Source organism: Varroa destructor, unplaced genomic scaffold, assembly GCF_002443255.2.
Source record: "Varroa destructor unplaced genomic scaffold, Vdes_3.0 BEIS01000005.1, whole genome shotgun sequence".
In the NCBI taxonomy this organism is placed as follows: domain Eukaryota; kingdom Metazoa; phylum Arthropoda; class Arachnida; order Mesostigmata; family Varroidae; genus Varroa; species Varroa destructor.
Window position 1 is genome coordinate 25,641,813 of NW_019211458.1, and position 13,010 is coordinate 25,654,822.

General features: G+C 39.9%; 1 long non-coding RNA gene across 1 annotated transcript in view; it reads left to right on the forward strand.

Moving 5' to 3' along the window:
- LOC147755471 (uncharacterized) overlaps nucleotides 1–12,001 on the forward strand; it is a 45,622-nt gene extending 33,621 nt beyond the window's left edge. Inside the window, exons 2-5 of the long non-coding RNA XR_015329076.1 lie at nucleotides 6,570–7,012; nucleotides 7,357–7,484; nucleotides 9,632–9,803; nucleotides 10,575–12,001. This is a non-coding gene — a long non-coding RNA (uncharacterized LOC147755471). The remainder of the gene's footprint in view (nucleotides 1–6,569; nucleotides 7,013–7,356; nucleotides 7,485–9,631; nucleotides 9,804–10,574) is intronic.
- The last annotated feature ends 1,009 nt before the right edge of the window (nucleotides 12,002–13,010 follow it).

Below are 13,010 nucleotides of genomic sequence, written 5' to 3' on the forward strand. Positions count from 1 at the left end.
TGAAAATTCTGACACCCATTAACAAAGCCTAAAACCAACGAAGCCTAAAAGGATCAGTGATCAGAATTATAGTCGTGTTGAGATTCTCTGAATCGGGCATTCAGACAGCAAGACATTAACACACCTGAATGGTTAATGATGAGCTTTTTTCAAATAAAGAGCCGAATAGCACCTTTACAACAATATAATTCGATAGCAAATCGATAGGGTGAAGTATGTCAATTTGGCTGCGCAACTTATTATATAAAAATTCAAAAGTACTTGCTTGCCTCATTGTGGCCGGCTTTCGTACGAACATTTGCGAACAGCCGAGCTAAGTTTTTTATATTGTAACGTGATCATATTATCTTGTATTAAAAAACATCCTTGCTCTTTATATTCCATAATAGGATTCGGTAACCTTGTTGCTCAGAAATCGGCGCCCCTTCAAGGCGATCTCATGTGGCCACAGCAACTGTGATGTAGATTACCACCTGATGAAGGCGTTTTACGTCTTACTTGAAGGCATTCGCACGCATGTCTTTGTATAGAGTACGCTAAGAAAGACATGCTTTACCTAGACGGAGGCAGTAGAAGGTTGAATGGAAATTGAAACAAATAGGCGTCCAGTTAGAGATGACGAGATATAGAGTTCGGTGTACCTAAATAGTGAGTGCATATTGAATATTTGCCACAGGCATATTTTCATTGTGTTGGATATTAACATATTGGCGAGTTCCTCTGATATTATGCTGTCTCTTCTATGATATGGAAACCTTCTTCGATATTTCAGTAGGCTTTTTTTGAACGATCAAGGGATGCTTGCTGCATCCTCTGCGTCAATTTGTCCAAACAAGAACTTTGAAGTTCATTTCCTACTGATGTCCTCAAATGACGGTATAAAATGCGTCTCATATGCATTGATTCAAGTACTTGGAAATATCTTCAATAGATGATGTCGTTCTAACAAGTAGACGAATATAGTAAGAATACGGACTTCGTCCAGAGCTGTCCGGTCTTTTGGGTCAGATGTTTTTCCAAAAGTTATATTCCGTGAGAGCAATCTTTATTCCACAGTACAGTTATGAGTGTTAGGTACTTAGTTCTTGAGCTTAACTATTCTCCTACCGCTTCTATCGTATACGAAGGACTCGCCGGATGCGACATTCAGAGCAGAACAGTTGGACTCTCAGGAATCGACAGTCTCCAATATACTAATAATACAAATAATCTTGCTAATTGAATATAGGTAGTTATATAGGCCAAAAAGAAGACGCCATAGACTTTTTTTCATAATCATTTGAAGATTTAGAGCTTCAACAATATCTAAGCCTGCATTGTAGAATACCCTAAATTTCACATAAACTATTCTGTTCTCTGTTTGCTTCGTGCTCAGTGCCTAAGTTGAAGGTAGTTCGCTTTTAAAACATTTAACGTTTTGTTAAAAACGTGTACAGAACGTTCCCTCGGTATGGCTGTAATGATATCAGGATCCCCTCCCACTTACCGTTGTCCCGTGTTCAAGGAGCAATAAAGCCGTCACTGTGGTACCTTCGAACTGCTGCCCTCTGCGGGTATACCGTTTTTTCAACGCGAAACTAACCTTAATTATCACATTTCCACAATCTTAGTCAAGCGAAAAAACAAGGCAAGAAGCAAAGTAAAAGTATCGACTTTTCCCCAAAAATTGTCGATTATTTTCCGATGACAAACCTATTAGACTCCGTGGTAGAGCTAAAAAACAAACTAACCAGCTCTTACCATTATGCTTTATAAACACACACTGTTATTCCATAACCTGTTCTCTTCTAAAGGGTTCAGAAAAGGGTAGCGCAACAGAATAGGTACCTTTAAACATCGACGAAACAGATACAGGTAGCATAAGATGATTAGCATATATGCTGAGATACCTATGATCCCTATTGGTTTGTTAAAGAGTCTAAGCGTACTGGACAAAACAATATGGAATATGTCGAGCGCAGTACGAGCCAGAAGAGTTATTCCTGAATATTCTTCCATTCTTGAACATGCTTGATGAATCAATGTTGCCCTGAGTTGTGTTGCATTTCAATGAAGACATAAGCTTTTGGGGTGGGTCGATAAGTTTGATTTTTAGCTCAAATCGAATATATCAGCAGCGATTTTTTATCGTCGGCTTAGTTTTAATTTAAGTGTTCGATTATGTAATAAGGGCGTTCACACTACAACGACTTACGATGTGTTGCTTCGTATATATATATGGGACTGACAAATTTATTATAGGTCTAGGTGCGTCAAACTATCTATCTCTGTCAAATTGCAAATCGAAAACATTTATTTATAAATTTATCTAAAATTACATTGTCTTCTTGCGTGTCCATGAACTTGACTTGATACTGACAGTCACAACCGATAACGTGTCTAAATTTAGGAAGGCCTCTAAATATAAGATCTGAAAGGAGTTGTTTATGTCTTGCTGGTCTTGTTGCATCTCAATAGGCAGAGTGCAGAGTCTGAAATTGCAACGTTTTCCAGATTGAATTAGGTCCACAAAGTTACGCCAAAATTATATTCTCAAAGGCCACTGGGCGCAAAACACTGTGTGGGCAATTATGGACTTCGATGATTTAATAAGATCAATTGTCTACCCAAGTGCCAGATACCTAACAAAAGAAACACAGGTATTTATACCAGTTAATGCGAAACGTTAAGGACAGCCATACTCTGAAGGTGTAGGATAATGAGGCGCAGTGTGCAATTGTACGGCGCTGCTTGAAGAATGTCGTCCTGAACATCGCGCATGTCTTTCAGCGCAACTAGTCTTACCATATTGAATAAAGTTGAGCTGTTTTTAAACCTCAGTGCGAAAAATTTCTCAGTCTGTGACACGCCATCTACTGAACGACAAGACCCTTGGGGACGCGTCCTGCATTGGGCATCCTAGCAGCATAGTGAGACTGGTTGTTAGTCGGCTTAACTGAGATTTGTTCCTGCAGGAGAATTGCACTCGGGAAGCGCTATAGGCAGGCTAATGGTCCCGATCTCTGCAGCGCGCAATGGGACGCTGTGATGAGTTTTGCAATCTCACTGTATTTGTCAGAATCGCAATTTTTATGTAACCTTTTTCCCACAACTGCACAGGGCCAAGATACATGTGTACGGAGCGTTAATCCAACCCAAACTTATAGAATGTGATCAGTCGGAGGAACTTTCATTTTAGTCAGTAAGATGATTATCTAAGAGCTAGGCGCGCGTGAAATGAAAGTTAAGTAGCAAACTTCAGGTGACAAACGTTAATGAGTACCCACTAGGTTTATTCTGTGTAATAGAACAGTGGTAATTATTTATATTAACAGTAATAATCGTAAGCGAGTGTGTTATATCCTGTTTTGGTACTAACAGCTCTACTGCAGGCTATTCACGCTCCTATGAACTTGTCGAAAGAATTGAGTCAGATCGTATAGTTAGCATATATAGAGATATACTTTAGTTACTTCTTATTTTTGGTGCCTGCGGATATTCCTACTAGATGAGCGAGTCGACGGAACTCTGCTCTTAGGTAGCGCATCGAGGATCACTCCCCACTAAGGGTCTAAAAAAGTGAATCTTGTTCGACTGGTGTAAAGTGCCGTAGTAGCCTGATGCTTTGTATCGCGAATTCTAACGGTGTAAAGCAGATACCCCTTAACAGTAGTCCTCTGTAATGGTTCCCTGTCAATTTTTTTTACCAACACTACGGCTTGAACTAACAACGGTGGCCGCATGCTTACTTGCGTACGGTTAGCGTGGCAAGGTACTCAAAGACATGCGCATTGACTATCCAGATCACGCTGTCCCCCCATACGTTATTGAAATAGTTATGAAAAAGAGTAGGATACTCTTCCTAGCATTTTCCCACTTAGTACGCTGAATTCGGCACAAATTTTGGACCAAATACGATTAAATTCGCTTGACTGGCATCCGCGAAATCAGGGCACTACATAACTGTGTGCCCTGTACTTGAAGAAGTTGTCGAGTCCATAAAATTGCTTAGGTAAACTTCATGAACTAATAACGAAGAAAATAATAAGTTAATAATAATAGTTGAACCATATGAGATTTACATATTCAAGATTGTGGATATTCTGTTCGATCGCTGGCATTTGTGCTCATGCTAGTAAATCCCTACATTCAGCTTCCCTTGACATCTCCGTTACTGTCATAGAAATATTAACGACTTGGTCCTTAATAAGGGTCATTCCTGGCGCGAAAATGAATCAAAGTTTAATTTGAATGTTTATTGTTATGGTCACAAATAGAAATATTAAACACTTGCCGGCTCGGACACGGCTAAGGAATAAAAGCCCTAGCCACTACGTTGCCAGTCTCCGATCAAACGGCTGGGTCTTTACGAGGTGGCGGCACCCACGAAGCCCGCGCTCACCAAGCAAGGAATTCGGAGTCCACCCAGCACAGGGAACACATCAGCAACCGGTCAAATGATCGCATGGGGCAGGGCTATTGGAGGCTAGCCATCGCAAAAGGTAGACCCCCTGAGACAACCATTTGTATGGCTAGAGGCGTTAGGTCGTAATCCACATCGTTGCCGGAGCTACAAGAAGGGCCAGGAGGAACTTGGACTAATGGCGACGGAAAGAGGGGTGTCCGGCGAGAAAGTGACCACACGTAGCCGCCAGGCAAGCTTGCGAGACACGACGGCGTAGCCACACGTGGTATACGCAAATGCTGCTTAGACGCAATGTTACAGTCAAGAATGAAAGCAGAACAACGGTAGTAATATGTACGTGTATTTTTGTCATCCGGATATCCATGTGTCTGTGTATTTGTGTAGCGTCCAGATATTTATGTATCATATGCAAATATTGTTTGATACTCGCAATTGGTCGTTCACTTGCGATCACAGTGATGATTAGCAGAGGAGCACACTGCTGGCTCGAAGTCCAGGCCCGCCCTAGTGCACAGCTTTATCGTTTGAGAAGTCTAGGATAAACGAGTAAATTCACATGACTACAGGCAGGGTTAAAGGGGTCAGCCGGAATTACGGCAAGCTGTCGACGATATCTAGGGCAATTTGCGGCTGTAAGTTGGGCACATTTTGCACACGGTTTGGATATAAGGGCATTGCCTATTTCATTGTTACGTACTATCTTTCAGCTGCTACACGTACGGGAACTATAGCGAAGATTACTTCGATAGTCGGAAGGTAGCCGGCGACCCTCACTGCCATATGCTAATGCTGCAAAAGCAGTATTTTTGGAAACGAATCAGAAGTCTGTTGCCCTCATAACGCCACACTACGACTAGCAGAGTTTGACTAATCATATGATAATTAGCGGAACGTATATATTTGCAGAACAGGATGCAGAATCGTGCTTACGCTGTATATACCAGATTTACAAACAGCACAGGTAATCGACAGTGGCACAGATAGCTACGGTATAATATCAAAGCAATACGAAAACGGTCTGCGGTAGAAGAAGGCGAGAAACACAAGGCAATTGACAATACTACGCATTGTACAGGTGCCGAAAGCTAGGGCATCCGGAGGGGGCTTTGTGGAATAGATAGCGATAATAATAGTAATCTATCGATAAACATATTGAAAACTTGTTTAAGTTTATACACGTAATCGATTAAATGTTCTAGTAACCTGCCGGTGAACTTCGCAGCTGTATGTTTTATAGTGGCCGTGCAAAATCATAGTGGAGAGTTGCAAATTAACCAATGCAGAAATTATTAAATAAAAGGACACCGTAAAGTCGTCCTATTAGTATGAATTTATTAGATCTGACAAAAAAACGTTATGTTGGTGCGTATGCGGATATACGTTGAGCTTTACTTTAATGCACATATAGCGTTTGATTTAATCTATCGTTAACAGTGTTGCTATTTTCCATGAAAATAGTTTCCATCATTCGTCTACTCATATTTTATATATATATATATATATATATATACTAAATTCCCGTTTTGCCCACGTTTTGGGAACAAATGACACTTAAGAAAGGTTTGTCTGTACCTCACAGTGGAATTTCATGTATCCCATGTGCTACGCGTTGCCTTACAGAAATACGTAAAGGTCTAAATTAAGTTTATCTATTTTCGTTGAAATTCAATTAGAATAAATTTCAGGGTTCGTGTTTTAACATGAATACCCGACGCGTGAGTAGAAATTGAACACTGTAAAAAAAAAATAATGAAAACGTATGAACGGAAGAAGCAAACATCATTTTTTGTTCAAACATCAAAAGATGCTACTAAATACAGCTGGAATGAAAATAAAACGGCGAATACACTACGAGACATAGTCAAGGATACGTTAAATAAAATCAAAAAGCTTAAATAAAAAAAATATCATCTTTAGCGAAGAAAGTATGGGAAATGTTTAGCTTTAAGACCCCCCTTTACAGAAAAAAAATAGAAAATTAGTATCAATAATTTTAAGGGTAGTTAGGAAGTGGGATGAATTCGGCGTTTTTCCATCTGTTTTTAAATAGTGCAATGTTCAGAATGGATGAGAAACCCATTCACCGGTAATGTTGTACGCTTTAGCTACCCAGCTTTATACAACGAAATACCTTGTTGAGGAAAAATTCATATGTGTATTACAGGAGAACTATGCATTCCAGTATTGCGAAAGCGTCTAGCGTCTTCGGAGTAGACTGCGGATCCGACACCGGCATCGGCGAACTTCGTTTCTAAACCACCTGTACAGGAACGTTGACCCGGCCACAGAATGAGAATCGTGTCTCCCATTGGTCCTTCGTTGACTTTGCCAGAACCTATTCTATACGTGTGTACCAGTCGTTGGATGGCCCCACCGTCCAGTTCAAGGTGAAGACTTGCCGTAGTAAAAACAACAGTACAGCCAATAGAGCGCATCGTTGCGTTCATCTACCAGGCATTTGTCGAGGCCGGAACAATTCTGATGGATCACCTCTGTAGTACGTCAATCGATAGGTGGTGTAGTGGCTTATCTGTCCTTCCAACGACAATTTCGAATACCACTCTCCAGTGTTTTTTCGGCAGGTTTGAAAGCTAAATAAAAAAAAATGTGAGTTCTATTCTTACTATCTTATACTATTAAAAGGTATACCATTGTGTTTGAATCTGATCATAAATAAACATCCTCTAAAGTGAAAAAGCTTTATAATGGCGATTAAATATTGACAACTTGAGTAGGTTCGCGTTCACACTTTGCCCTGGTGTAGATGTATGTGTACGTCTAAATTCGCGGTATGGCATACGGAAGGGGCAACCAATTTCGTACCCACATCCAGTCGCAATATTTATGCAGCGTAGAAGCGGTTCGTATAGACTACACAATTCGAGTGAAGTAGAATAAAAACGTTAACAATCTAGAACAAACTATTTTGCTAAGTAAAAATCGTCCAACAGATGGACAACTTCTAAGACGATCACGGATGAAGTCCCGGGTTTGATGTGACTCGAGTAGACAGGGTTGATGTCGAGGGTCGAATGGCATATCATCCAGTTGAATACGCAAGGATGACTAAGGGCTATTGGTAAGCGGACAGACACACTGTTCTACCTATTACGTAGCAAGCATAAAATAGCATTGTATGCAATATGCAGTATTATTTTTATTTTGAATTATTATTCTGCCAATTACCAAGGCGGTGCTCCGCCGCCATTTTTTTCTGTTAATCAGCTTCTTCGGAGGTAGCATTTCTTCAGCTGAAACATAATTTAAACCCGTGTTACCACTGCCAGGCTCACGTTTTGCCGTCTATGCTCACTTCCTGATGGAGTGGCCAGATGGTCAAATAAACACAATGTACCAATAGTTTTCCCTGTTTGATAGCTAACCAGCATATCGGTAATAATCACTAACCACTTGAACGAGAGTTAGGATAGGTGCAAATGATCAGCGAAAAGTTAAAAGGTTTAGTTTTTAAATGCTTTCTTCGAATGCGTTGGTGCCGAAATCACTGGCAGTAAATTTTACCCGAAATTTACATGCGCTTTCAACATATATATTACATACGCGACTTGGCCTATACAGAATGAGGATCCTTTCTTTGCAGCTATGCACTGCACCCTTGTTGTTAATCGATGCTATCGGCGACTTTTCAAAATCTACATGTACATATATATATAGATATATATAAAGACCTTTACGCAGCTATATGGTCAATATTGTACTTAAGATATACTGTCCTTTTGAAAAGCCCCTTCTCGCTGACAGCCTAAATGGCTTCTTACAATTAAGTTCTTTTTCATCGCTCCAGGCATTTTGCTTACGTGTTATACAAATAAACATAATATATATATTTTTTACTGGACTTTATTACTAATTTCGTCTAAGCAACAGTAATTTGAGTATCAACCCACCGAATGTACCTAACAGATTTGTTTATTAGCACCCCTAAACGAGAGAATCTAGCGCTGTTGCCTGCCTCATCTATTTCTTACGTCCAATTTCTGTGGACCCATGAAGCGCGCTGCCAAATGAAGAACGAGCTCATTAGAATTGGTAATTTAAAATGTCCCTCACTTTCAGTACACATAAACATATAAGTTTATAGACTTTTATGTCCCCCGTCTACCTCTCCCTCTCTCTCTCTCTCTCTCTTTATATATATATATATATATATATATATATATACATATACATATGTATACATATATAGATACCTTGGAAAAGTTTCGGGATGAGACACATTTTTTGCCAATAACAGAGACATGTATAGAGCACATGATACATATAATAGATTCTAGCTAAATATTTAAAAAGTTTCCGAGAAGAGGTAACCAATTTATTCCCAGCTCTCCTTTAAATTTTAGTAAATAGAATACTCATACATAGCTACTGTCAGGTTCGCCTAATTAGTAAATATTTGTTTTAGTTATTATAGTGTTATTATTATTATTATTACTATAGCACGTTTATTATAGTGGTGTTAATGTGTATCTTGCCATTAGGTTTGAACACGACTCGGAACCGACTGACGATAGAGGCGCATTGATTTTAGATTTAAAAATCTATAAAGTACTTTGAGTGTACAGCTGCCTTCGTAGAAACTTCCTCATTTACATCTAAATGTATTTAGCTCCAAATTTGTGCAGTTAATCCACCATGCAATGTATTTGAATTGCAAACCCTAGAGTAAAAACAGGACAGTTGGCTGTCGTGCATGCATGCCCATGCAGAAGTACGTTGCGTAACGTGTCACCTTAACATTATTATGATTCCGTGGCTACAAGACCTTATTTCTATAGTAATTTGTAGACGATTTCATACTCCAGGCTTAAAGTCGATTAAGGACCAAAAACCTAGTAGATATGTATCAACTACAATGACGTACCTCTCTAAGTTTTCTCTATGACATTATCCAATATTATGTATTAACCATACCGATATAATATACCATACATAACTGGCAATGAAATCATTAGATAAAGAGAAAAAGTTGTCTTTTTAATATTACAAACTTGTGTAATCTTACTGCCAGTTCTTAGTACAGACAATGGTATTCGTGAGGGTTAATTCGAACAGGTCCACTTTCTTCGTCCACCCTGTGACTCCACGCGCGAGCTCGCTGTTCCCCAGTTCCCGCACTCGGTTGGGCTCCTTTCTGTGCTTTTTTATGGGGTACATAAAGAAGGCGCTGCATCTTGCTAAATTAAATTTATATTTGCCTGTCGACAGCGCATCACAGTGCTCTATGCCCTCCAGCATAGGCCCACCATCGGCGGAACGGCACACTCTTCGAAGGGCAGATGCAGTTCAGCAAGCGCTTGGTCCATCCAATCGGAGGAGCTAAACCCGGCCCGCATGTCGGTTCATCCAGGGACAGATAGGGGACACGAAAGCGAACTTGGTGGGTGCTTACTGCATGGACACTATTTGCTAGAAATTCACTTATAACGCTTCACTAAAGTTCTTTCTCGCCCTAGACCATCTCCAGCGGGGTCCTCCCTCTATTCTATGGCGTCCCAATAGAAGAGCCAGCATTCAATGATGATTCAGTTTATTTTAGCGCATGTGAACGCTGTTCAAAAGTAACAGCTGAATCCAAATGGAGAAATGAGAATTTGTCGGTAGCTTAGGCTAGTTCTGTCTAGCCGCTATCCCAAACTAGCGCGAATTGGTATAAATAAATGATATAGAAGATAAAGGCGTCAATTAGCTGCTACAAAAAACAATTGGAGTTGATTAGCTTCTTAAACGAGATAAATCCGAGATTAAGGAAAGACACATCTAAGTAACAGTGGAAAAAAATTATGTCTACTTTGTTCTTAGCTGCAAGCCTATTTTTGTAATCGTCTTATGTTAAGGAACTCTTGTCCTAAACTTGAGTGTAACCATTGTGTCATAAACCCAAGTCTCATCCATATCGTAGTAACCATCCATATTGCATGAGGCAAGAACACGTTTTTCGCACTGTTCATCGCAGAGGGTATACGTTCATTCGTAAGTTTTGACACTAGGAAAACAGTTTGTTCTACAGTAGAAGTATGTCTGCAGAAGATTTGGCGCCTAAATTGAAGCGAATATCTGCTATTGTTCAAGGACTTTGCATTAGACGGCCCTCATTGGCTACAAACTATACTAGCTCCTTGAAATTGACGACGATCTATGGCACACTCAGTTTCCTTTCAGCGTTCGAGGAGTTCGAAAAGGAGTGTCATAACCCAACACGGAGGATAATTTGAAAAAGCTAAATCGTCACAACAGAAAGATAGCGGGATACTGCATACAGCGAAACCACGGCTTAATACTGTGCTTAACAAACTATCTCATATGTCCGCCCTTCGGCAGCGACGTAAAAACGCCTTTAAATACAAAATTGGGTTTCTGCTTATCCGAGTCTCTTGTGAAGGCCAGAACTTTTAAGAAGTTTAACCACATATAATTAAATATATCATGTGTAACGTGTCTAAGTGAAGCTCTATGATCAAGCACTACTAATAACACCCCACTCACAATTACTATGAAAGAGTTGCTCCTAAATTTAAAAAACGGAGTTCTCAAAACGATTTCTTATGGAGTAATTGAGATAATGAGTTAAGAAAAATCTTCAAATGAATAGCTGTTATGTTAGATAATACATAAGCCAGCGAGGGTTGCCACTGTGGGAGCATGTAACAAATTTCATCCCAACACCGATTCAGTCTAGACCCAGCCAAAGACACGCGACAATATCGATTTTGTTTCATTATACACTATGTCGCATAGCCCTTTGCACAAATGAGAAAATTTATTTCGATTAACGATTCGTTTTTTTTTTTTTCATGAAGATACAGACCCAGCTGCACCTTGATTGCCATCAGAGAACGCAACTGACAAGTGTTCTTTGAATTTAGGTTGAAAAATACACGAAAGTGTTAGCCATTAGAGAAGCAGATCCTCTCTTTGAAGTTTCTTACTATCTCCCTAACTAATTATTATGTCAAATTAATGACTGCCTATACATTTCTAATAAGATATGACGTTCGTGAATAATAAGAGTCTCGATAGTCGAAATCTAGCAAGTGGAAGGCTCTCTTACAACACGTACATCATACCGTTGTGTTAATTAGTTAAAAATGTCAAGCTTATTTCTCCTGGGGTCGCTAAATAACAGTTAACGCATGCATGCCCCGGACATCTACCGATTAGAAAGTCCCAATCGTACATATACTTAAGGCCCAGTAACAGCGCTGCCGTTAAAGCATGATTATCTATAATATAGCTTCTGTTTTGATATTCCCTTTTGGTTCATATGGGGTAATGTGTTGCCTCTGTGGGGTAACTTCATCCACTTTCCGCTCTGTCTATACCGGCGTCCAGTCGTTGATCTCGTAATTTTACATACAGAATAAAATGATTGTGCGCTCAGTTACAGCCGACGATTAGTAGCTAGTCAACAAAAAGCACCATCATGCGGTTACGCTCGCTATGTAACGCTAGCTTGAATAGAGCCCTTAGATATGAATTAGAAAAATGATAGTTTTGACCTCTGTTGTTTTAGGTGCTTAGTACCTTTTATGAGTTATCATAGAAATTCTGACCCGTATAAATAAAACGCAAAGAAGGTTGCCGTTGTTTTCTGTCATGGTTTTTAGTGAAGACCTAAGTGTTATTAAAGCTGCAGTTCCGTAAATAAACCAAAAGTTATGTAATTGTATTGCGCGTAATTGTTTGGTTAAAAAATAAGATATCACAATTAGGAAGGCTTCGCTGTACCCGTGGTACTTCAACCTGCTGTTACTTAATAAAGGCAATGCCGAAAAAGCAGTTATTAATCGATATAGGTTGCATACCCTTTATAAAGAGCTAAGAACGTCCATTCCCGTTCTGCGATCTTAAACATGGCATTCAACTACTTTCAGGTCTCATACAATGAGCCAGCGAACACCATATGTTTCTTGTAGCGCTAGGATTAGAGCACTAATGGAAAGGACTGAGGAGTCCATTTAATTACTTTGTAATATTTATCATGATACAACAAAGTGATAACCATCGACGCCACGAGCTTAGTAAGCTCTATGGGTAGCTTACTATAATTACACTCAGTAAAATTGAAGGGTACATCAAACCAGACTCGCCCATTTCAGATAACTATGATGCGAGTACAATAGACGGATTGGCGGCCCACTTGACTCATGGGCGAAGGCGTGTCTTTTGGTGGTGCTGACTACACGTGGCCATTCAACTTCATCCCAATACTTCAGTGAAGAGCATCCAAAGGAAAGCATACTTCGAAACGGTTTTTGGCCTCCCATCAGGCCTGACATCATACGTACTCGGACGTAGTACGAGCGACGTATCGATAATCAATCGAACATTTCTCTGATTCTGGGCACCAACACCGGCCAATTAAGTTCAGATCAATTTGACACATGAGATTATGTACAGCGAGTCTACATACAGTCCAGTAATGCAAGTTGGCCCTAAACGGATGGAAGTAGATATACAGAACATTGGCCAGCCAAACCTACTTGGGCGTTTCCCTAGCCTCAATTGGCTGTAGAGTGATATCCAGTGTCTAAACCATGCTATAAGTTGAATTCGTTCGAAAGTGAATTTGAGTTAATGGGCAGGT